This window comes from Poecilia formosa, unplaced genomic scaffold (assembly GCF_000485575.1).
Source record: "Poecilia formosa unplaced genomic scaffold, Poecilia_formosa-5.1.2 Scaffold180, whole genome shotgun sequence".
NCBI lineage: Eukaryota > Metazoa > Chordata > Actinopteri > Cyprinodontiformes > Poeciliidae > Poecilia > Poecilia formosa.
In genome coordinates, this window is record NW_006800119.1 from 596,995 (window position 1) to 623,600 (window position 26,606).

A 26,606-nucleotide genomic window follows, 5' to 3' on the forward strand; every position below is an offset into this window, starting at 1 on the left:
AGGATGTGTTGTTGCTCACAGTGACTTTGAAATTTCATCTCGGCACTTGAAACTGGATGACAGGGTTTCGACATGAGCTGTAAAAATATACTTAGCTAACCGTGATTTTAACCACAGCGGCTGATGACATGTTCATTCAAGATTTTACACTGGGAATCTCATTTAAATAAAAAATAACAATAAGTTATATATAAACAATACATTTTTAAGATAACATTGTTGTATTTTAGCCACAGTAGTGATTACTCTTTTTCTGCTTTCAGATAAACGCAATAAGATCAAATTATAGGTGTTTTTTTTTAAAGCCACTCAATATATGAAATTGCCAAATTGCCGCCATCATGACAATATCAACCTATGAAATTCCTCAGCCACAGAACTCTTTGGTGCCATATTTGGCAGACTGTTATAGCTCAGGTGCCTTGCTTTGAAACTATTTTCAACAATAAATTTGACCACTTGGATGGATTATGACTCTTCTTTTTGTCTACAGCCGTCTTAGTGACCAAGATCAAAAAACACAAGGAAATTAGTGGGGACACCATGATGAGGAAAAATAAAGAGAGAAGGGTAAAAAATGTGGGTTAATTATAATTAATGTTGTGCAGCCCTAGAGGTGGTTATTTTACTTCTGAGATTTTTTTGTGTCTTTGCAGTTGTAGTTCCATTCTGACTGTCAATTTAAACCAGCAGCAGTGATGTGTTGACCCACTTTGACAACCAAAGATCTAAAGTAATTTTATACGATCTACTTATAGTCTGCTGTAAGGAAATCTAGTTATGTGGCCACAGTAAATAATATCTATCAACATGGCCACACTTCCAGGTACTTTGGTCTAATCAGGGGACAAAGTAATACTTTGTAAAAGCTACTTGACCCAAACAGAGATTCAAATAGCAATCAGTAACAATATAGTCAAATACAAAGTCTTTAAAAATGATGTTGGAGTGAATATAATCGTGTATGACAATTTAGCTCTTTATGGCTATTTATTTGAGAAACTCTTAAAGGGGCCATTTTATAGCATAATCAAGTAACTATGTTACCTTCAATTGTTTAAAAAATGCCATAAAATTGTTATTTTTAAGTCAAATATGACTTAAAATAATTTTTACTTCCTGGTTTAATGCCTTGAAATTGGGCCTCTGTCTCTTTAAGAAACTCCTGCTCTTTATGTAGCTCCGCCTCCAGGAAGTCATCACAACATGGCTCCTCTATTAACTCTTTAACAAAGTTTTTACCAGCGTTGCACTGAGGAGTAGTTCTTGCGATTAGCTCAGCGGATGTGCAGTTCCACACTGCAATTAGGTGTTTGCTAATTGCGGCTGGCTAGTCTGAAGGAGCTGACCGGGGGAGCTGATGGGGAAGGGCTGCTCTGTGAGACAGAAGCTTGGAAACTGCAGCTCTGAGGAGGAGCTGCATCTTTAAGGCGGCACTAAGTCCAACCAGGCTTTTTCCACAGCTGAATGGTTGCCATGGAGATTAAAACATTTCTCAAATATGCAGGAAAAAAGGCAAGGCAACACTCCAGATGTGTTTTTGATGAAGGAATATCATTATAACATGATGTACAGCTTAAAAAAAAGAGTGGGTGTTACATAATACTTCCCCTTTAATCCTCAAACTCATTCATCTTCCCTTAAATTCCTGATAACGTTCACACCTCCGTCCTTGTCAAAGGACAAAGGTTTGTGGCGGTCAGAGTGGCTCAGCGGAGAGCTGGGTTTTGCTCCACAGAGCAGATGATAATGACTTTCCACACTTCCCTGCTCCTCCACAAACCAATCTCCAATGTGACGGCGGCCGGGCGGGTGATTTCTGGCCTTCTAAAACCTGCAGATGATTGGAAAGCCGGGGCCGATGCTGTACACCGACGACGGGGCGAATACCCTCAGGCGCTGAACAATCAGAGCCAGAGGTACGACAAATCAATTAAAACCTCCTGGAGTATTAAAAAGGAATAAAAACATAGCGAAAAAAAAAAAAAAAACGGCTTTCGTGTAGGGCATATTCACTGTTTCTGTTTTCATCCCCTCTGGCGGTGGACGCATGAAGCACTCACATGGGGCTTTACGAGCTGTGCGCTATTGATCACAGCGGACATGAGGCTGCGGGGTATGTCTGCTCTGGAAGCACGGCTGTTGTTGTTGTTTCCAGACTCCACATCATGGACCTCTTTTTTTTTTGTCTTTGTTTTTCTTTTTCTTTTTTTTTTTTGAGCCTGACAGAGTAATAATAGCAGCTCCGGCCTGGTGCTCCCATCCCCTTCACCCACTTGTTTGCCGTGCAGGGAGCCTCTTTCTGATCAGCGCAATCAGGCTTTTAAGCACAGCCTCTGTCTGCCGCCCGGTGCTAAGTGTGTGCCTCAAATTGAGAGTGTTCACAATGGATAACACTCTCACAACGTCAGAAATGACCACTCCCCGCGCATCTCCCCAAAACCTCTGGGGCGAGTCAGCAGCAGCAGCACAAACGGAGGTGGTGGAGAGGTTCCCGTGTTATTATTGTTGTTTTTATTTATTTATTTATTTTTATCAGCCTCACAGCATCTGCTTCACAGGCGCAGAGCCATGTGAAGGTGTGGAGGAGGAGAAGCAGCCAAGCCAAGGGGTATCCTGAAGTGAAACATCGAATACAGATTTATCAAGTTCAAGCTGCCGTCCTCTGCCCGGGGTATTAAGTGAACGTACATGAAGAGAGGTCGCTCCAGCTGTTCTGTTTTTTTTTTGTTTTTTTTGTTCTGATTTCATACGTTCCACCTGCGCTGTAAGGAATTTCATATGCAGTGACAGTGAAAAAAAGAAAAAAGAAACAATGGTGTTTCTGACCGTCAAACAAATGATCAATAACAGATAAAGATAACCTGAGTCAATGATGCCAAATGATGGTGGGGCTTATTAAGAGAAAAAAATCTATCCAAGACAGCCTGACCATGAGCAAAAAAGTTATTAAATCAAAGTTTAACTGAGACTAACCACTTTTTTTTTTTTTGTGCAGTTTCACCAGCCACACCCAGACCTGCTTACTACCACACCTATAGAGTCAGTAAATCACTTAAATTCTCTGTTATTCTTAATTGGTTGGTTTTGGATTTTTTTTTTGTTCCGCTTTTTTTTCATGTATTGGTTCTGGTTTCTTTTTTATTAATTCTTTCATTTTTATTAGTTGTTTTTATTGGTTCTGCTTTTATTTACACGAATTCTGTATTTTTTTTCTTTACATAAAGAACAATGTGTAAAATAAGACACTCATAGAAGAAAGGGAGGAGAGTCAAATAAGTTCGTTCTTTTGTCCGTCTCCTTATCAAACACATATTTAAATATGTATCATGTTTTCAATGTGAATATGCTTGAAATAAACAACATAAAAAACTAGTCTGAACTTAACAGAACCGGCTTAACAGCATGAAGTAGAGCAGCACAACTCAAAGCAACAACAGATCTCATGATGAGCTAAAGAAACTGGAGAATGAATGAGAAACACAGGGCTGTAATCAACATCTCTGAGTCTGGAAAGACATTTCAAATGCTTTGGAGCAATAGCACACCAGAGTGAGAGCCATTAGCAGTTAATTGAAAAATCAAACAAAACAAAAAAATAAAAACATGGAGCAGTGGTGAATCTTCCCAGGGGTCACAAATGAACCCTAAACCCTCCATGGGAGATGAGTTTTGGATTTGGGGGAAAAACATTCCATGGACTGATGAGAACAGAGAGAAACTTTCTGAAAAGTGTGTGTCCTGTTACCTCTGGTGTTAAACTAACAGTGTTTTAGTAAAAAACATCCTGTAAATCAGAAATCTAGATTTTCTTACGGGTGGAAAATCCTGAAGGAGATTGTCAAACACTACATTTGCTTGAGCCTGTTTTTAAGCAACTGTAATAAAATGTTATTTCTCATTAATTAATTTATCTAAACTTGAGTCTATAAAACAGATAGCTAATAAACCACCGAAGTGGTATCTTCTCCTAATGTACACCGCATCCTGAAATGGAAATGTACAGTTCAAGTAGTGATTTATATCCTCGTAACAGTCTCCTAGGAAGCTCAAGTTCAAAGGTCAATAGTCACTAAAGCACATGGATAACCTACGAACCTCTCCTTGTGTCCATTTTTCTGTCAAGCAGATGTCCTTAAACAGATTTGACTTAATGTCGTCTCTTTCATATTAAAAAAAGAAAAAAAGTCCCAGAGGAATTCCCAGCCAGCTGAGAGCCTCCTTTATTCTGAAAGGACATAAAAACACAAAGCGAGTCAGAACATCGCCTCAGAGCCGCACATTAAATTACAGAATCCCTCAGAAATCAAAGAAAAAGTGACTCCTTTCATTTGTCGGATGAAAGTCGTTTGATGGTTTTTCTTTGTTTTGTTTTTGTTTTTTGCTCTGCCGTTACAGAATCATAAAATTGAAAACACAAAATGAAATGTAAAAAAAAAAAAAAAAGAATTCCTCATGGCTCACGTTGAGAGAAAATAAGATCCAGACTCTTTGTTTTCGTCAAGACGTCCGGTCCGAGGACGCAGGCCAGACACGAAACGAGGAAGAGAAAAGAAAAGCGACGGCTGACAGACAACGAGGAACCGATTCCTGGTGGCAGAACTTCACGTTTGTGTCGATAATGCAACAGAAAAGTACCAGAGAAATAACTAGGCCACATTTATGATGATTATTTTTATCGTGGACTCTCACAACCTCTTAGCTCAGCTGCCAGCACATTCTGAATTGATTTTCACTCCTAAACATATAGATTACTGGTGACCCACTCCCCACTGCCTGACCCTGAATTGGGGTTCAGCCAGGAAGCCTAACAGGACTAATCCAAAACATCCGACTAGGTCCAGTTCTGAAAACAAGCCTTCGTTGTTTTTTCACCTTGTTTCTACTTGTAACCTAAAAGAGTTACTTGTCTTGATAGAGAGGTTACAGAAATGGAGCATACAGAGGCAACAACAAACAGCAGTTTACTAAAATGTTAAATTATTTTTATTGACTTAAAGCAGTTTTTCTGCCCAGTGAGACCTGAAGCAGTAATAGAATAGAATAGAATAGAATAGAATAGAATAGAATAGAATAGAATGAAGTTTGTGTATTACATTTGAGGCATTCCCATGATACTGTGTCAGGAGAGACTAACTTTATGGGGGGTTTTTTATAACATAAAAAAATTCTTTTTTATATTTAAGGATCAACTTACTATGTGGAAATAAAACAGTAGTCCCAAGTGAATGAATGAGCAATGATTAGCTGAACTATTCCAAAAATAGGTCACGCTGCTGGAGTCTGATGGCAAAGTGCAGTGGTGCTTAAGTACAATTTCCGTGCATCTGTACTTTACTTAAGTAGATTTAATAATGGATACTTTCTACTTTTAGTCCACTACATTTTACAGTAAGTATCTGTACTTTCTACTTCATTACATTTCTACAAAATCGTCGCGTTACTCGTTACATCCAAGTCGCGTTGCGCTTTTTGTCCGTTAAAATGTGAAGTTCAGGGACTTAAGGTGGCGCCGTAAAATCCAAGCAATAACGTGACTTGGTGTCTGTCGTCACCCATCGCCTCCCCCTTTACTCGCACGCGGAGCTCCAGACATGCGCAGTGGTTTCCTCTGAGCGGGAGAAGATGTCTGTCTGATCGTCAGTAATATAATAACGCTGCATAAATCATAAGATATGGCGACATGTAAAATCAGCAGCGCTTCGCTTTCACAGATGGTGGGGACTTAGTCCAACTTTTAGCATCACTTGGAAGGAAAGCTTAAAGATAGGTAAGATCTGTGGACGTGACGCTAGCAAAGCTAGCTGTACAGAATCACATATGTTGCATCTGCGATGAAAAAAAGTTGTCACTCATGTGCTGAATTATTGTGTGGAGGTGTTGACTGAGGTGTCGCAAATATGGGACAACGCTGTGACCAAAGTGCAATATAGTGTGATATGACATTCAGGAACGATCTGATTCTTCTGGACGGATCTTTGCTGATTAAATTTATTTCAGCTCGAAGTATTTAATATCTAGGTGTTTTATGGGATGTGGATCTTTCAGATCAATTTGAGAAGCAATTTTGAAGGTAAAACTTAATTTTTTTGTGTTGCGTAGTGCAGGGTGCTGGTCTTGACTTGGTCTTGGTTCGGTGGTCTTGACTACAACTCTGCTACGTTGCTCCTCGGTTGCATGTCCTCCCCCACCCACCTTCTTTCCATCCCCTTCGTGTTGGATTTCTTTCAAAATAAAAGCCACTAGTGGCAAAAAAAGTGAAGTTCATGCTATGTTAGGACAGGAGACAAGATGTTTCTATCCCTGAAATTATGATGCATAGAATCACATATCTAAGTCTAAATTATGTTACAGAGAGTAAACATAATAAAAACATGCTTTATCTTTGGCATTGTTCATTAAAATGGCACATTTCTAATGTATTAAAATTAAATACGATCGGTTCACTTAATGATATTGTATTAGGGATTAGGTAATGCATTCAGCAAGTACTTTTACTTTTGATACTTAAGTATTTTTAAAAGCCAGTACTTTTTTACTTTCACTTAAGTACAAATGTTAATGTTGTAGTTTTACTTTTACTTGAGTACATTTTTATCTGTGTATTTGCACTTTTACTTAAGTAATTTTTTTGAGTACTTTCTCCACCACTGGCAAAGTGACTGAATCTTTTCTAACGCAGACAGAGCATCTGATTAGCATAGCATGTGGCGTCTCCGGGTTGTGACAAAAATGTTCAATATGTCCAAAAACATTAGCGGTGGCCGTGGCTGAGCTGGTTAGCAATACATTTGAACAAAAACACAGTCCTCATCTTTTGGCCACTGTTAGAAAATAACTAACCGATCGCAAGAATATTCCTGTTTCACTTTGAGTGTGAGAGTCACATGCATTTGTTGAAGCCACACATCGAGATTAGTCTGACTACAGAAGAGCAACGAGCAGTCATGTCCGACCACGCCCTTGCGAAACTTGTCCAAAAGTGTGATTAGCAAAACAGACAAAAATCAGCTAGCCTCTAAAGATACAGCTCAATACACAGCAATAGTGACCGAAACAAACAGTTTTCCTATAATGCTCACTACACAAACAGTCCTACAGTCAGAAACTAGCTTACCAGAGCTCAGCAAGTTGGATCAACTGCTTTAAAACATATCCGGTGAATAGAAATCTTTTCATTCAAATGTCTCACTGCTTTAGCATCTCTATTGTTGTTTTGGTTCCCAAGTGAACCAGTCCTTTGTGTCAGCTTACATGGTTGAACAAAGGAAGCTGGCTTCAGTCCAACTTTCATTTGATTACTTCCTTTTTCTTCTTTAGTTGATGTGTTTGCATCATATTACACATGATGGTATATTAGCTACAATAGTTAGCCTAGAAGTCGTTCCCTATAGCCAATTTACAGGGCCGAGGGTGGGCCTATATTGGTCAGTGGGTAAGAGACTGGGTATGTACACTATGGACCAATAGTTACAATTCAGAGTCCAGACATACTGCAGTTATACAGATCAGTTTCATACTTTCACTTTTTTTCAATATTTAAAGCTGAGGTAAAAAAAAATAAAAATAAAAATAAAAAATAACATACCAAAGTCACCTTACTTAGTAAGGTGGCTTTGGTATCATAAGTCATGTAATTATACATTTGGTGTAAAAAGTGGACCTCTCTCTGCTCTTTATACTGGCACAGTCTATTATTACTAAATGACTTAGATTGCATATAGACTGTTAATAATTTATAAATACGCTTTGAATGATGTGCTGTTAATACAAAGTGTCATTATATCTCGTAATTTTTCAAATAATTTATTAGCATTTCAAATTCCTATTTTACCATTCAATGCACTACTGCCTGTTTATATTACTCTGAATTGGACTGTGGTTATTACTGTGAAAATGGTTTATTTATCAAAAACACTCTGAAAATTCATTGTTGTTATTATGAATATTCATATTGTCTTTATTTTGTTTGCTTATGCTGCTGTGAAGTGCTATATCTTCTTATGCGATTTCTCAGAGTAAAATTAGCATCAATCAAAATGTGATTTGAAGACATAAAAATATATATATATAATTCATATGACTATATATCACAAGACCAACCAAACTATGAAAATATGCAGAAAATACCGAAGTGAAGTACTTTTGCAGTATCTACCAATGCATCCAGCTAGAATCGATGATCTTAGCAATAGCAGGTGGGAAGCCATTGGATCTTGGAAGAGTTCTGAATCACATCAGGGTTTCTCCCAGTGCATTATAAGCCTGGCGGGCCATCAGGCTTTACTTGTGCCCCTACCAGGCTAAGCATTGCTTACTTATTTAAATCTGTTTTTAAATGTTTGCATTTTTTTAAACTGTAGAGTTGGTGTTCATGTATTAATATTCCAGTCTGCCAATAACACATAATTATCAAGTGATATTTTCACATTTCCTGTTAACTTTAAACACTTTTTAACTCAAAAACGTGACGGGCTGTTGGATGAATCACTGCCCTAGCAACCACTGGGCTTAGCAAGTTTTCTAGGGGAAATCTTGCACATCATTGGTCTTACATTGATGTAAGAAAAATCTCAAGAATTATTTGCTCTTACTCCGACATTAAGCTTCCAGCAGCAAAATGCTGAGCATTAGGTTTTAATCCTGTACTTAAAAACCAAGTTCCTGGTTGAACTAACAGGCACTTTATCTCACACCGTCAACTGACGCAGGGCACAATCAAGGGCTTGATCTTTCTGGGCGGAGGACCTGTTACACACATAACCAGTCTGACCAGAACTACGCCAAGTGCTGAATTGTACAGACCAGCATTAAATGCCGTATCACATAGCCTGACTTGGAGACGGTTCTCATCCAAATCTGAACAAAAGACGCTGATCATGACAATGTGTGGGAAAGCAGGTAAAAAAAAATGCTGAGGAAAGGTTGGGAACAAGTCGTCGGCTCGGGTCGCACCGCTCAGGTTGAATGTTTATGTTTCTGAAAAACACGCCTTTACCTTGACTCACACCTGTCAAACTGAGCAGCGGCGTTTGGAGTAGCCTGCGACGGTTGGTGGCTTTACTGAATCAGAAGTGCTGACCTCATTGAAAAAGCAGGAAAACATCCCAGACGGAGAGTCAACACAAAAAGCAGCGCTGCCTGTGCAGTTTGTCCCTCTGATAGAGTAACGGAGAGAGAAAGAAAAGCAGCACATGTTGCTCCTACAAAGAACAAATTCAATACAGTCACCTACACAAAGGAGGCCTTTTGTTCTGTGTCGTTCGCTCACATCTTCCTCTCACCGACTTTTCCTCATACCAGACCTGTAGATATCACAACTCAGTGAAAGGAAGACAACCCCTCTCACCGCGTCGGACCAAATCACCTTCTTTAAGAGACTTGTAAAAGTCTTATTCAGCAGGGCTTCTGGATCTTTCAATCTGATTTGTTTTGATGGATGAACACAAAGTAGTGCTAAACATGGATTTCGGTTGTACACAAATGAATCCCCTCGGTTGTTTTTACAGCTAAAATGCTAATTTCTGCTTCCGCAGAACAAACTAGCCCAGGCTCAGTCAGGAGGGATGGAAAGCATCTATGAACGTCAATTCTTCAGATTCTCCATTAGATTTAGGTCATTCAAGCCCATAAATATTCCTTGAATTAGATACAGTAGCATCTCTTTAGCATCTGTTTGGGGTTCTTGTCTAGGTCTTGAATTAACCATTTCAATCTCAAGTCTTTTAAGTCCTTCAACAAGTTTTACTCCATAAGTTACTTGCATTTGGTTCCAGGACATCCTTATCACCATGGAGATGGTGTGCAGCGTTGGCTTTCTGTCACGCATTTTTGGCGCAAACCAGGATGTTGGAGCCACACAATGTTATTCAAATTGCAACACCACTGTAATATCAATGTGTGTAACGTGGATTCACAATTTCTGGATGCAACATTTGGTTAGATATTGTGTTTCAAGTGCCATGCGTTCACATTCTGGATGCCAAAACTAAATCTGGCCAGTTGGATGAGCTCTAGCTGCCCTTGGTACCCAGACCTGATGTAGATTTTTGATAAACAAGATGTTAATGCTCATGATGAGGGTTATCGGCATTATGATAATTGGAAATAAAAGAGAAAATCATCAATGTCGCAAGTTTGTTTCTTGAACTTGTGCATCTCTAGTCCCATCTGACACAAACACCAGATCTTATTTAGAGGTATTGCAGTAAAAAGGGGGTTGAATGCTGACATTTGGTAACGAAATCCTTAAAAAAAGTTTAAGGGAAATGAATACTTTCGCAAGCTAGAGCGCGTGTTGGTGTTTTCATAAGCCAGGGGTGACAAAAGACCCATACAGGATGTCACATGCCTGCCTATCCCATTGTGTGATTTGGCCAGGAAACAGGATATTCACTCAGGGAAGAGTAGAGCAGACACAGCTGACCGTAGTGAGCTTTTCCTCACAAAGAGGTCAGGACAAGACGGCCTGTTGCAACTTTTGTTTTGGAGTTCTGATGCTCTTCCTTAAATTTTCCAAAATAAATACGAACAAACCAACGATCTGGTGTTGACATGTCAACACTTGATCCAGCTGACATTCAGCCAGCAGGAGTCAGCTGACCTGTAACCCATGTACACAGTCTCTGTATCTACAAGATTTATATTAAATCTGAGTCAGGAAACACATTGCTCTCAGTGGGAAAGTGAACATGAATGAATATGCATCACTCAGAAGTAGCTCATCCATTGTGAGCAAAGTGTGCAGAAAAGCGTCAAGCATGACAAAAATAATAATCACAGTAATGGAACAAAAACGTTTTCCCTCCGTGTTAACAGGTGATCGCATCCCTTCGCGTCGTTTTGGAACCGACTAGTGAATAATCGGAATTGTTTCTTACCTTGTGTCTTTTGTTGTGATCTGATCGCTCACACTTTTATTGTCTGGCCGTGGAGCGCCTCAGCCGGCGCCGGTCAGTCACTCAGAACCCTCCTCTCTCACAACAACAACAAAAAAACCCCCAAAAAAGCTTACAAAAAGTGTTTGGTTTGAACAAGGAGTCACTTAATCGGCGTTAAACTCGTCCACAAAGTCCGAGAGAGGAATCTGTTGCCTGTTCGGCATAAAAAGCTCCGCGGAGAGCCATCCACTCTCCGATCCTCTCCTCTCCGCCTGCCCCGCCTCCGCGCTGCCTTCCTCGGATGGGACAGTTGAATGTCCCTCTGCCGCTGCATCAACGCGGCGCCGTTGGCCAATAGGAAAGCGCTCTCTGCTGCCCAAACCCTCCACTGGTTGATTGGAGGAAAAAAAAAAAAAAATCAAGAACAAAGCACGGCGGCATAAATCAACCAGCTCTGATAACAGAAAGCTTTGACTATAAGCTCTGACTATTAGAGAGAGGTTAAGAAAAATGAAGATAAAAAATTATGAGAATAATGTCATAATGGTACGAGAAAAAATGAAAGCCATAATATTACCAGAATAAAGTTTTAATATTACGACAATAAAGTCGTAATAATACGAGAATAAATCACAATATTAGGAGAATAAAGTAGTGATTTTATAATTCCTAGACGAAATATAATTTTAAAAAAATTAATGAGGAATTGAGCATCTTGTGAAGTAACATTCAATAACAGGAGTGCAATGATAACAGAAGGGCTGTAGGATTCCTGGTGGTAATAGTAATGGTTTTTTAAAAATGTTTTTAGTGTTTTATGTATATCTAAGATGTTTTGTGGGAGACACAAATGACAATTTCCCTGAGGGAAAAAATCCCACAGGGATTCAAAAAGTATCTATCTATCTATCTTACAAATAAGGCATACTTTGGAAGAATGTTTGCTTCCTTTTGTATTTATACCCTTGTTGCTGCCACCACTGTGTTGTAGCATTGACATTGTGTGTTCAGAATGATATGTCTTGTGTGACCACGCAAAAATCCCTTGTTGATATCAGAGATGAGAGCAGAACCAAGAAGGAAGACTGGCTTTAGATCACAGAAGGGCGATGGTATCTTCCATAACCACTTGTTACAACCCAGGTGTGATGAATACCATCTCTTCATATACAGCATGTGGAATCTCATAAGAGATGAGCTACAACAGCAGTGGAACTGATTGAGTACCAAGACTCCCGATGAGTCTTGGTGTCATCTGCAGCATTCAGATACAGCCTCACATTTTGTAGTTAACACTATAAAAGCATTGATTCATTATGGTAGTGGTGATGGGGTAACTTGGCCTGGTTATTGCCTTCCAACATAATTCTACTCGATTCTCATCTTCCTTCGGCGCTCCGCCTTGGAACAGAAGGAGGAGCTGAGAAGGTTAACGTTGAGTTTCGAACTGTCATCTGCGAATATGTAAGGTTGTAGTTTGGCAACGGCAGTGGAGGAAGCGAATGAAGCCACTCAGTCCGCGTTGGCCACGTGACCAAATGCTGAGCAATTAAGGTCCGATCAAGAAGATTGAGACATTTTATTGGGATGTTTTTTTTTTGTCTTTTTTACAGAGCACAAATTTCAAGTTTAATAACATGAGATTCCTTCATGATCGAGTTGACGTTAGTGACTGGAAAAAAATCAGATCAGCAAGCAATCATTTCTCTACAGCCAAGGAACCGTATCCTATGGACGAAGCAAAGCGTAGAACAAGGGGCTGGTTGCTTTTACTAGGCTAGGTGTGAGAGAAATCATTTCTTGGCTTATACTGAACCCTAAATACAAATGAAACACAATAATCAATCTGTGGATTGTTGCTGACCATGATCATACCTTTTATGACCACAGATCTATAGCTATAAAGTAAGAGCTTCATCTTTCAGCTAAGCTCCTTCTTCACCACAGCGTACTAGAGCTATGATTATTGCACAGGGAGTCCAGATCAGTCCATCTTTCTCACTCATTGTCAAGGCACCAAGACACCTTAACTCCTCTGCCTCTGACGAAGACTCTTAATCCAGACCCCCAGGGACTATTGCTAAATAGAAATACAGACTACAAATGTACAACCCATTGTTGATATTTTTGTCTCGTCAGATGTAAGACAAAAAACAACGAAGAGAAATACTGAAATCAGACACAGTTAAAAGTTTTACAAGCTCATATTAAAAAACATTATATTGCGCTTTAAATAGATGGCTGACTTTCCAGCGACTGCGCTATAAAGGAAAGGAGTGTCGTGTGGTTGTGGCCTCGTAGTAGACGGAACAATGGAAAGACCCCGTAATCCACGCAAACCGGTGGAGGAAGGAAATGGGAGGGCTGGAACTGTCCAGAAGTTCAACGAAGATTGATGGCGACAACAACAACAACAACAACAACATAATGATGCCCATCCGAGGACAGGAGGTCACGAAGAAGAGAACAGAAGATGAGTCCTAACGTCTGAGCAAAGGCCCGCTCTGATGCTCGCACCTAAATGAGTCACCCTTGGGACTGCCCCCTTCCCCTCTGGCCCTTTGTGACGGTTTCTGCGAGCCTGTGATTAGGCTCACCCCAGTGCCATGTGTGCACCACGTAGCCCACCACAACTCCCCCCTCCTGACTCCCTAAAACATGCACTGCAAATCTGTGCTGGGCCTCAACTCCTGCTGAGATTAGTCCTGGAGCTATTGTCCTGATGACACGTCATATAAGCTATGAAGATGATGCAAAGACAGCATTGCATCGGTCGATTGAGATTTTTATAGAAGATCTCCTTTGCAACTCTTTAATAGATTTTGGCTGCAAGTAAAATCGATTTCTATGTTATGACAATGAAAAAGTAAGAGGTTTTAATGAGGGGACTTGCTTGTTTAAGGGAGATGGTGGTGGGGGGGGTAATAAATAAATTTTCAGTACAAGGGGATTATATGGTGCATGTGGAACAGATGTTAACACAGAGAGGTCTTCCCTCCTGAGAGTATCTGCTGACTGACACAGTCTCACTGGCTCGTTGCCAATGTGTGTCCCGTCCTCTGAGTCTTTACTTGCACGTGCCCCCACCTCTCCAACAGCAGACTAACACAGCCCACCCCCAGCCCATCAAAGTTTAGCCTTGACCTTGATGGGCTGGTACTGTCTTCTTCCTTTGTGCTCACACAGACACTATCTTGGCCAACTTTTCTGCCTTTTCTTTTTTTCCTGACAAAACTCAATGCATTCATGAACAGCTTGATGAACCAAGGCTGGGGCTTGAACAATAAGTGGGCACTGACCCCTTCCGTCCCATCTCATCCTTTCAGACCTTTAAGCAGGTCAGCTGTTGTGTTGCATCTCCCGAACCAGCAGTCCTCGTTCTCCAGCCTAATATTTTTTCATGCATCTTTCTCATTTTCCAGGTCAGAATGAATAATCTTAGCGACAATTCTGTTACGCTAAAAACCACAAACATCTGTCTATTTCATAGGGATTATTTGGAATGGACCAACACGAAGGAGTGCATGATTGTGAGGAGGAAGGAAACTGATGGGTGGTAGTCAATATTTAAAAATAAAATAAGTATAATAATGGATTAAGCAGCACATTAACTTTGCATTTAGTCCAATGCCCCCTAAAAATCTAGAGCAATCAGTCGCCTTCGGACTGATTGCTCTAGTTAATTAAAAACAAAACATTCATATGGATGCCATTTAATCTCAGAATAAATGCAGCTGTTTGGATGTTTTGGAGAATATCAGTAAGACAGTGTCATGAAGACAAAAGAGCAGAGCAGACAAACCAGGGAAAAGGGAACGTCCCGATCTAAACACGTGGCCGGAAATTGGGCTGATCATGTGGTTTTCAGACTCCATTAGAATCGGTCGATCGGATGCATGTATTCTAACCCCTTAGGAATAATAATACCTACCACTATGTGGTGGTTTAGTCAGACTGTCCCGAAATAACACATGCTCGTCACTTTGCAGTAGTGACTGCCGTAAAGCAAAGCAGAACACGGCATCAGCTGGAAGTGGAAGTAGCGCTGTATTCATCGACTTTTCAGACCCTTCTAGTGGTTTTTTATCCCCCCAATACAAAAAAAGCAACTAGCCACAAACCTACCAACTTTCTCTGGTTCATTAGAGACTTTGGAGACAAAACGGGAAAGCAGCGATACTACTGCAGTTACGGTAAACACCGATAGCTGCCGTGAGCCCCACCTACCTCCCAATCACTTGCAGGTGATCAGCTTGACTGACAGAAGGCTCGTCGTGCAGCAGCTTTCACGAGAGCAGAGGGGAGAGAGACCCATTTCATTCCATCCCATTTCCACGTTGCAATGGAATCACACATGCGCAAAGCTGGCGGTGATCCCGCTCTGGATTACGGTAAATATAATGTAAATATCGTTTTTCCATGTTGCCTACTGTTTTTGTTTTGTTTTGTTCTTTGTAACTTAAACTACCTGCATCTGATCTACACACCCTCAGTGTTTGGTTAAATGATAAATAAGGTGGATAAATTAAAAAATAAGGGACATCCTAGATAAGTTTCTTTGCTCTTGTTAATTTTTCAAATGTACTATTGAAGAATCGAATCGGGAGTCGGTATTGGCCGATACTCAAAGAACTCGGAATTGGACTCTGTGGCAAAAAAATAAATACAAAATGTTTGGGACATTCCTGGTTCAGAGTTTAAATCAATGTCCTAAGCTAAGCACATATCATGATTTTCTGTCCACGCCATCACTAAAAATGGAAATAGTATGGCACAACTGTAAACCTGCCACATATGGTCTTTCATTTAAACAGACAACCCACACAAGGAGAGCACTAATAAGAAAAGCAGTCTGGCAGGCTGGAGTACCATGCTAACTATCCTGACAGGCCAATTATTACAGTAATTTCCGGGCTTTTGAGCGCATAAACTGAGCACAAACTAACTGTTAAGGTGTCCATGTTGTATCTTGACATATTTATTTTGTAACTGTTAATGACATATATATATATATATGCCAATAACTGAAATATGTGTCGTAAATGCGTTTCTCAAACAGTGCTTGTAACACAGCTGCTTAATAAAAAATACAGTAATCTACCAGGAAAAGTCTCGTGTTACGTCTGCCTGCGAAACACAAGCAGCAATATTGATCAGTTTACACCATTTGTCTCTCATGTTTTGAACAATGGGAGAACAAATGTTGAAGAAATGAAGAAAACCAGAGCAATAATTTTCTACAATTTCAGTTCTTACTTTCAACATGATCCCTTTTGTTTTTAGTTTTCAGATTTATTTATATTTGGTCTTTTGGTAACACAGTAGCCAGTAGAGCATGTAGATTCTTATATCCGAACATATTGAATTTAACCCTTTAAAATTTCATGTTTCTTATACAGCAGGTTTTTTCATGTTGTGGTAAGGACCTGAGTGACATCACCTAGATTATTTATTCATTCATTCATAACTTTTCCCAACCTGCCTTGTCCTCTTCAAGAAGCAGCTGGAGCCTATCCAAGCTGTCAGTGTGGCAGGAGGCGCAAGGTCTCCTGTCGGTTAAAGGGCCAGCTAACCGTGCACTCACACATAGGGCCAATTAAGACTCTTTGACATACATGAGTTTGGGCTGTGGGAGGAAACTGGACCGGATATTGAGAACCTTCACCACTGACATTTGAACTGGACAAGGGAATTTGACCATTTGATTTGATTCCTTTTTTTTGGAAGAGGGACATATTCAATACATAAACCACGCTAGCACTTGAAAACTTATTTTAGAAATTTCTGCATAGAAATTTAATTTTTTAAACATGGTTGGGAACATTTGTGATATCTACTGCAAACTCCACCTTGTTTTATGATTGATTATGTATCACATAGTGCAAAAAAAGTCTTCAGTATGAACTGTAGAGACAAAACCATTTGGCATTCTCTGCAATGCCTTGCATCACTCTTTCTCGAGTCTTTTTAGACTGTGAGGGCCACAGTCCTCTCTGATGCAATGCTTTTGGAGCCACAGTACATTTATCTGCCATAGAACCTGCGGGGAGATGTATGTTCCCCCTTTTTTGAACTCCACTGCATTTTTGTACGTTCCCCCTTTTTTGAACTCCACTGCATTTTTTCATCATGAACTGTTACTGTAAGGTTTGCCAGATAACTTTCTCTGGCATATTTACTAACCTTCTGCAGACAGATGGGCCTTATGGGTCCTAATGCAATGCAGCCCCTTGTTTAGGGTTGAGGTTAGGATTGGGAGCATATTGGAAAAGGTTAAGGTGAGGGTAAGCGTTGGGGTTAGGAAGAAATGAATATACTAAAATAAATGGAAGTCAGTACAAAGTCCTAATATGGGTAGAAATACAAACCTGTGTGCAGGCTCCAAAGTAATGAAGCCATAAACTTCATACTCTCCATATTTCTCCTTCAATCCTCTAGACGGCAACCCACCCCCCCAAAAAAACCAGGCTGGATCATCTTGATAAAGTTAAACTGTTTTAAACATGATATAGATGTAACTTGTCTACAACAATAATAAAGAGAAAAAGAATACTTCAGTGTGGTCAAACAACTGTGTGGTTCCACTGCAAATGCCCGACTCGCTCCTCTATAGCCACATCCAAAACCTTCTCAACTATCTAATGAGCAATTATATATGAGAGGACCTTTATATAGTGTTTGATAAAAAATCCTTATACATGAGATTTTTTTTACTTTATCCTAATAAACTTACATCATCTTAAGAAATATAAACTTAATTTATCCTGAAGGTCTGAATAAACTAAAACTGAATTTAGTCTTCTGCACTGTGTATGTGTATATATGTGTGTGTGGGTGTGCATGTGTGTGTGAGTGTATGTGTGTGTACTTGTTTAGCTAGCCTACTTAGGACATAAGTAGGCTTTTGTGACATATTCACTAATCTCTTGAAGGCCGGTGGTCCTTATGGGAACCGAAGCCTAGTCCTAATACGATGAACTCTCTATGGGGTTAAAGTTTGGAGGTAAGGTGTGAATTACTAGTATCTAGTAAGCAAGTACTAGTAGAAACTAGTAAATTAGTGCTCAGACCATTACTAGTCCAGAGGACCCCAAAGCCCTTCACACTACATTCAATCATTCACCCATTCATGCACACTGATGATGGTGAGCTACATTGTAGCTACAGCTGCCCTACAGCAGTCTGACAGCAGCGAGTGTGCCAATCACCAGCGCCACCTGTTGGGCCCTCTGATCATCACCAACAGGCAAAGCGGGTAACGTATGTCTCAGAATGACTGAGACAGATAGAGCAGGAGTTCGAACAGGCATCCTACCGGTCACAGGATGAACTCCTACCTCACCACGTCGTCAGGATTAGGGAATAACATCCTAACTAACCTTTGGAAGACTGGTGGGCCTTATGGGGGCTAATGCCTAGTCCAGATGTGTTGGACCTCTTTTTTTTAGGGCTAGCGGTTAGGTTTAGCAGTATGGTGTAAATTAAGTTTTGGTTAAGAATACTCTGGTAATGATTAGGGTAAGTTTAAGTGTTTGGGTTAGGCATAAATGCAGTGACTAAACAGAAATGAGACCAATAGAAATACAAACTTGTGTGTCTGTGAGTGGCAGAGCAGTGATTAAAATCGTCCACTAAAACTTAATGTGATCACACCGATGAAAAAGCGAAGCCTCTGAAAGGTTACAGCTTTACTGCAAGACAGATGGAAATTGCTCTGACTCATCAGGAAGTCGAGCAGAGAGGAAAGGAATAACAAGAATGCAATAAAGTAGAAGCCTGTGAGGATATGACAAAGCCTTTATCTTACTCAGTTACTCTGGCTCTAGTTTCAGTTTACCTCTTTGTTTGAAGCATTTCACTGCTTATTATAATTAATATTGAAGTGTCCAAAGCATGGATAGGCAACTCTACGAAATACTCAACTCACACTTGCTGTAATGCATACATTATTTATTTAAAAATGTAAGCAGCCATTTTGCTTTCTTATACAACACATACATCTTTAATTTGATCCTTTTTTGTGTTACATGTGATTGTATTCATCAGGGATATGTGGATGTGCCTGTGTTGGATGAGGGACATAATTGTGTAAAGATGCATCCAACTATGTGGGTCTTTTGTTATTGTTAATGAATGAACCTCCATTCCAATGTATTGCAGCTACAGCACCACCATGTGGGACAAACTTGTTCTGCAGCTTTCAAAGACAGCAACTAATTATCTTTTCTCATTTCCTTAATTATTAGTCAGTAGGAAGGTTAGATCAGTGATATTATAACAGAAAAAAAATTAAATCCTTATGTAACCACTGCAGACTCACTTTCTCTTTCAAAAACAAATACTGTCCTATATGTCTTGTATAAATGTAGAACTGTCTATGACATTGAAATACACTTTGAATGCACTTTTCTAGAACTAACAGACCTGCATATATATGTGTTTTAAATATAACTAATCCTTTCTCAAAGGCGTTTAAATCTCCTGCTGCGGAAGTTACATACATTATAACTAATAAAAAGAGAGCAATTTTGGTGTTTTTTGTGTTTGGCTCCCTCTAGTGGATGTTCCACAAACAAGAATTGCTTCAGCGTGAGTGTTATTTTTATCTGGAAAACTAAAGTTTTTAAGCCGATCTCCTTCAAACAGTTCATAATATCTGTTCCTTTCGTTAGTGTTTCAATAATCTGCTTACTGAAGCTGTAGTTTGGCTGATGCTGCATGAAAACTGTTTGGAAAACCCCATAAAAATCCTCCTTTGGCCTCCAATTTCCATGCATGTGCATAACTTTAAGTGTCTCTTTTTAGTGCATAGTAGAACTAAGACCCCGTGCCTTAGTCACATCAGCCATCACTACACCTCCAGAATCGTCATTAGAAGTATTATCTCCAGGTGGAGGGTTTGTGTCACCTCTTACTCTTTAGGATGCACCGACTCCAAAAAAAAAAAAAAAAAAAAACATCCAGTATTTATTGGAATCATAAGGTTTCCTCCTTACGGAGAGGGAACTTGAAAACTGAACAGCCGAGGAGATCTGTGAGGGGAAAAAAAACACAAGAGCAAACCTTCTGCTTCCGTGGATTTCTGTTTCCATGCGTGGGTGCCTTCTGTTTTGTAGTAAGCAGGGCGGATCTGAGCGGTGCTGTTAAATGTTTAATGATATATTTTAAAAGTTTAAGACTGCCAAGCTGGCCCCAGAGGCCTCAACATGAGTAAATCCCATTACCATGAGTTCAGATTTATGAAAGTCCTCATTTTCTCCACTGGACATGTTTTACTGGTGGATGTTAAAATCATTTGAATAAATGCAGAAGTATTACCACCTGCTGTCACTATGGTCCTGTAAGTTGCTGCAGTTCCGCTGTGGATCTAATACTATCAGATGTAGTAAGGGACCACCGATTACATCAGAGGCTTTATATAATAATTTCAGAAAAAAGTTGAAGAATATTGACATATTTAAAAAAAAAACATACTTACTATCAGATTCACTGAAGCACAGCGTAAATCTGTTACATAAAGATTACAGTCAAGTCAAAGTTTATTTCTACAACAGATTTAAAGCAGTAGTTGACCAAAATGCCACAGTTTAAAAAATTATGAGCAGCTTAAATAATTAACAGTCAGAAAAAGAATAAAAACTAAACGAAAAAGCACAACATGTTGAAATAAGTATGACAGTTACCACAACATGGACTAAAACAACCTGTTTTCTAGAACCAACAGCCAACAGGTATAAATGTTTTTTTAAAAGTGCCTTAAGATGATCCACAGTCTGTGTTGCTTGGATGTGCAAAGTTAGATTGTTCCAGAACCCAAAGCCAGTTGAGAAACAGTCCCTCCAGTGGCTCCCTGGTCTTCCTATGGGTTTCCTCCCAGTGGGACAAGAGGCGTCCAGGAGGCGTCCCAACCAGACGCCTCGTCCTCTTGATGTGCGGCGGCTCCACTCTGAGCCACTCTCAGATGGCCAAATTTCTCACTCTATCTCTTTTGACCACTTATGTCTACAAGCTTGTTCTTTCGGTCACTAAACAGAGACAGTAAATGAGGGTAGAAGCAACCAGGTTTTCAAGAGCTTCACCTTTTGGGTCGGGTTTCTCTTCACCATGACAGATCAATGCAGCGGCCGCCACCACACCAATCCACCTACCAGTCTGCCACTCAATTTTTCCCTCATTCATGAACAAGACTCCAAGATACTCAAACTCCTCTACTTGGGGCAATACCTCCACCCCAAAAAAACTGGAGAAGACCTTCTATACCTTTTCCCATGGTCTCAAAGTTGGAGATGCTGAAAATCTCAAACCTGATCCTCTAGTGACTGCAGAGAGGTTTTAACGTGGACATATCATTTAGTTCTTGTCAGCTGCATTTTGTAGAGCTTTCAGGCTCTTGACTGACATTTATGTTTTTTGGCAGACTGAGAAGATAAGTGACGTTGAAAAAATACGAATGTATTTTTAGGTCTCGGCAGGTAGTGTTCCACTTTATCAGAGCATACGTTGGTTAGGAAAAGGAAGCATTGTTTGTGCTCTGGCACGGTAGATCCGGTGAATAACTCATTATCATTGGTAGAGAACACAAGATAGAGCCATGAATTGTCCCTCTGTGTGCCGACAAATGGCCTTGTAACAAGTAGTATCCTCACACATTAAACAGCAAAATGAATTTCTATGCACTCATGGCGGGGAGCCTCATCTAGACAGTAGAGCACAGAGTAAGAGACATTTGACACGCCGTTCTGTCTTCTGTACTGTTAGTGGACGTGTAAATGTCAAATGTTAGTTGTTGTTTTTTTTTCTTTCCCCCACTAAGAATTAGACATGAGAGACAGAGAGTAGTAGTCCAAAGTGCATTTGACAGACGGTGACTGGAAATGGGCGAAGGTACTGAGAAGGCTTTTGGAGGAAGGTGACAAAATAAGCGACTGGAAAAGAAACCAATTTTAGAGCCAAGTTTCAGGATGGAAATGGCTGACTCATTATTCATCCTTCCCCTTTTCAGTGGCTGCATCTGTCATGGTACATTGCAAAATTTAGCCTTGTAATGGAAGACCGGGGTTTTGTCTTTTGTCATGTTTGTGTTTTCTGTTTCTATACGTCTACATTTGTTATAGAGCTAAGAGGAAAAAAACAACAGTGAACCTGTCAGTGGTACAAATACACTTCTGTAGAAGAAATTTGGTCAGTTTGACAATGTAATAATAGATGCATATATATATATATATATATATATATATATATATATATATATATATATATATATATATATATATATATATATATGCTGAATGAGGACACTGACCCTGCAGAATAAATGTCACAGACAGTTTTATGGTTCACATTACCCCAGTGAGACTAACAACCGTGGAAAACCTCGACACATTTAATTTGATTATGTATGTGGAGATATGTGCAATGAGATGGATACACAAGGAAAGATAAGAAGTTTGCTTCCTGTACAAGATCTTTAGCATACTGGTCATAAACAACTCAAGCATCTTATCTGGAATGGTACACAGCACTCCTGTTTCCCCTTTTTGCGACAGAAAAACACAAAGTAATGCAGAATTATAATGTGAAAAGAAAATGAAAATTATTTTTTTTGTTTCTTTTTTTCAAATACTAATCTGAAACCCATGATGCAGTACTTTGTAGAGCCATAACTTGCTAAAATTACACCTGAGTGCCCACAAGTAGCTATCTCCCAAAGATTCTCATTTGGATATATGACTGGACTTTAACTGGGCCATTGGAGCACATAAACATGCATAGATCTATGCATTGTATGATGAAGGCTGTCCTCCTGGAAGGTGATCTTCTGTGTAAGCCGAGGCAAAAGATACATTTTCTTTTCTCACTTTTGGCTTTTATTTAGCTCCATCCATCTCCCCACTGATTCTGAACCACTTCCCTTGTGAAAAAGACAAACATTCCCACAGCCCAATTCTGCCACCACCATGCGTCACCATGGAGATGCTGCACTCAGCTGATACAGTTTTCATCTGCCGTCTGGATGGGACTTCTTATGGTGTTCTTTCCTCCTGAAACAAAAAAAAGACTGAAATTAAATTAGAATGTACGTAGGTTTATTATGTGTTTTATTTTATTTTATGTACACCAAAGCCAGCAGAGAACTGTTTTTATACAGTTACAAAGAATTTGACAATTAATTTCATTCACTTGTTTCCTAGTTGTACTTTTTTTTTGTCAGTATTTATTTGAATGTTTCTTGTGTCCAGATAAGGATGGAATCCAACTGCTGATTGGAGTAACAATGGAAATCAGTCACAGAGGAAGTAATCCTTTATAGTGATAACAACATGCAGCGGACACAGCTGTAGCTTGACTTAAACAATACCATGTTAAAGATTGTTTTCCTCCACAAGCACAAGTTTCTCTTCAAATAACCATGGAACTAATCTAAAAAAAAAGAGGCTAAGATCAGACCAGCACCGAGTTTTAACTTCCGAGATACAAGAAATACAGCGTGAGCTCCCATAGATCTTTCGATGACACATGCTACATGCTAAGCTAACATTTTGGTTTTTCGTCCTGTACTTGGCGGGTGCAGGTGATTACGCCCTTTCATCATTTTGTATTTTTATAGTTTTCGGAGAGGGGGGTTTTAGCAGCCAACATTTTCTACAATGAAGAGTCGCTTTTTAACGTGGGACGTTTTGTGCCAGACTTGGGTAAATTTGTAGCCGCTTTTGGGACATTTCGTATCCACTTTGAAAGCCTCCTGGTTAAAAGAAATGTCCTTTGGCCTGCTCATAGTCCGCTGCATCGCAGTGTGGTGATTATATGCGACCCCATAAATCCTATCTTTGAGCAGGAAACCACTTAGAAGTTTTCACAGTTGTTCAGGCGTTATGATCTAACTTTTATAAGATGTAACTGGGTAAAACAAGGTCAGTATCACAATAACTGGAAATCTTAAGGGAACAGTATGCTGTAGATTCAAAGCGTGTGTCATTATTAGTTAGATCATTAAAAATACTTAACACACAAAGCCACTACTTAAACTGATAAGCACATGAAAATGAAAGTAGAAATGGTAGCAAATGGAAACACAAATCTCTAAATCTTTCTGTATACTATTGAAATTTCATGAAATATTGATCTAAATAAGCCACTCACTGTAAATTACACGTTGGGCCATTTTTGTAGGTGAATATTGTCTGTGTTGTTTTTATTATTTTCTGCAAGACGTCAGGGTCTTTTTCAGATCGTCAAACAAGCAAACAACAAATTCCTTTGTTTAAAAAAAAAAAAAAAAGAAAAATATTTCTATTTTGTTCTTGGAACGGTTGACACGTTTCCAAAATTAGCTTCCGGAGATTTTAATGGTAAAGAAGACACCAGGGGTCATGCTGCAAAAAAAAACACCCAGAAACTGTTATGCAGCTGCATGTTTACTTACCAGTGATAATGCACATGATAATGGTTGTTGCAAAACCACAAAATGGCTATTCCTCCTTCCCTAAAGCTGTAGGTTTGACTGAAACCACAGAATATCTCAACAAAAAGTCATAACTTCTGAGGCTCATTATTGTGTCATCAGCAAATGAGACATCATTGTGTCAGACCAGGAAGTTCCTAAATTTCTGAGTTCTTTAAAAAGGACCTAATTCCTCAAAGTGGAGCAATACGGACATCGGCAACTTTGGATTACGGCCGACGAAAATGTAAAAGGTAAGGATGACATACGTTTTTTTTCTTTGTCAACAAAATTATGAATACTGTCAGCCAACAGCTTTATATAAATCAGTGACTGAAGAAATGTTTCATGCTTGACCTTTTGACATTTTTACGTTGTCAGAATGGTCAACACAGAAGTTATATGAGCAGCTCATGCATGGCAATCATGTTTGTAGCCTCTGTCATGACAGCGTGACATTGGCTCTCTGCGAGATCAAAAGGCCCTTCTTCTGAAACAAAAGGCTATAATTTTCCATTTTTAACAGAAGTCAGTGGAACAAATTTAGCTGTAGACACAAACTATTTGAAATGCTGCATCTGCGTCGTGGATGCTTCAGTTGTTGACAGTAGCTCTCAAAAACAGCCAGAAGAATCGTGTAACAATGGGCAACACTAATATTAACTGACAGCATGATTTCTTTTTTTTTTTGGTCAGAAAAAGTGACTTGTTTGAAATAAACATTACATAAATGCAAAATTTTCTGAAAGCAAGTGCTGGAATCCAGATTAACCAGAAATAATCTGTTTTGCAGGTCAAAAAAGGTCCTTACTTCCACAAAACAAAATCTACCATCCACAACATGAAGTTAAAAAAAAGTAACTGCGACTCTTGTAAACATAAGTAGTGAGAGAGTGGTTCCCCTTTATAAACCGTATCTAAATTGCCATCTTTTTAAAATATTTTTTACCTTTCTGCTTCTGAAATTAATCCAGATTCTTTCAAACACTTTCTAATAAAAACATCATTCCATCTTTGCGCATAAGAAACACCCAAACCTCCTCTTATAGAAGGAAATAAGACAACGTACATAATACTACCCTGTCATGGTTAGTTTTGACTGTTTTTGATCGGATGCTAGCAGATTTGCATAAATTAACATACGGGGCCTGAATTAAAGATTCATTACTTTGTGTTTTTACTTCACAAGTTTAACATTTATGTTGTGGTTTATCTTGGAAGTGCAATCTCAGATGAATGATGTCACAGCAGAGCTCAGCATGTTCGAAAACCTGCGGGACTTGATAGCTGCGACTCTCAACGCTGCATTTTCCATCATTTTCTGCATTCAGACAGACAAAAAAACTTGTTCAGAAATCGAGGCTGTCGAGCACATATGTGTGCCACTGATATGGATTTGCAAACTGTTGATAAGTAGTTATCTTATGCTATGTTTTGACTTTGGTAAGTCAGAAATTATCGACATCTGCCACAGGTTTTGCAGTACATTAATCATGTCCCATTTTTGGAAAATTGTCTAAAGACAGAACTGCTACCTTCTTGCAGTATTTCCAGCTGGGAACTCAGAAAATTAGAGTTCAGACAGAAGACACTTTTTAGAAGAAACAAGTTACACTTACATTTGCCAGAGCAATTTTGCTCTACAAAAACAAAATGACAAAATGGAATCCTATTTGTTGATTGACTTTATTAAATCAAGACTGCATGTGGTATCTAGTATCAAATGTTGGACATCCTTTTTTTTTAAAGGGTCAAACACAACGGTAGATAATGACTTCTCATCTGTTCTCTTCCTCTCTATTCCAACTCCAGCTGATGTTTAGAAACTACCCAAGGCTGAAGTCCTACAATCTCGTTATAATGTACGTCAGTGTGACCTGTCGATTATGTGCTAATGGTATAGGATAATGTTCATAACACACCAGTTTGTCCCAGTTCAAGTGACGTTTTTCCAATTTTCATCCAACAAGCAAGTCTCAAAGGCCATGTCTCATTGACATATCACTCCCTAACATAAACCTGACCTCTGATAGCTTCACTCAGTGGCTCAGAGATGTTGACTTCATGCCATCTTGCTCAACACTTTAACACTTTTAAAGGTCTTTTGTAATGTCAGAAAGTGTGAAAGAGGACAGTCAGGGTACTTTTTGTGACTGTCATCAAAAAATAAGATTCAGATGGCTGAGTTGTTGCTTTCTCTGTAAAATCCTAGGACTGTCAAAGCGCTGCAGAAGAACGTCTGTGTTTGAGCTTATGGATCAGATGTTACTTAAAAAATCAGGAAC

The 26,606-nt window shown here is 39.3% G+C and overlaps 1 protein-coding gene across 1 annotated transcript in view; it reads right to left on the minus strand.

The window, feature by feature from the left end:
• The window catches only part of frmd4ba (FERM domain containing 4Ba), a 57,431-nt gene extending 46,284 nt beyond the window's left edge, over nucleotides 1-11,147 (minus strand). The window contains exon 1 of the mRNA XM_016678336.1: nucleotides 10,881-11,147. The gene's annotated coding sequence lies outside the window, so the exon portion shown is untranslated. The remainder of the gene's footprint in view (nucleotides 1-10,880) is intronic.
• Between the last annotated feature and the right edge of the window lie 15,459 nt (nucleotides 11,148-26,606).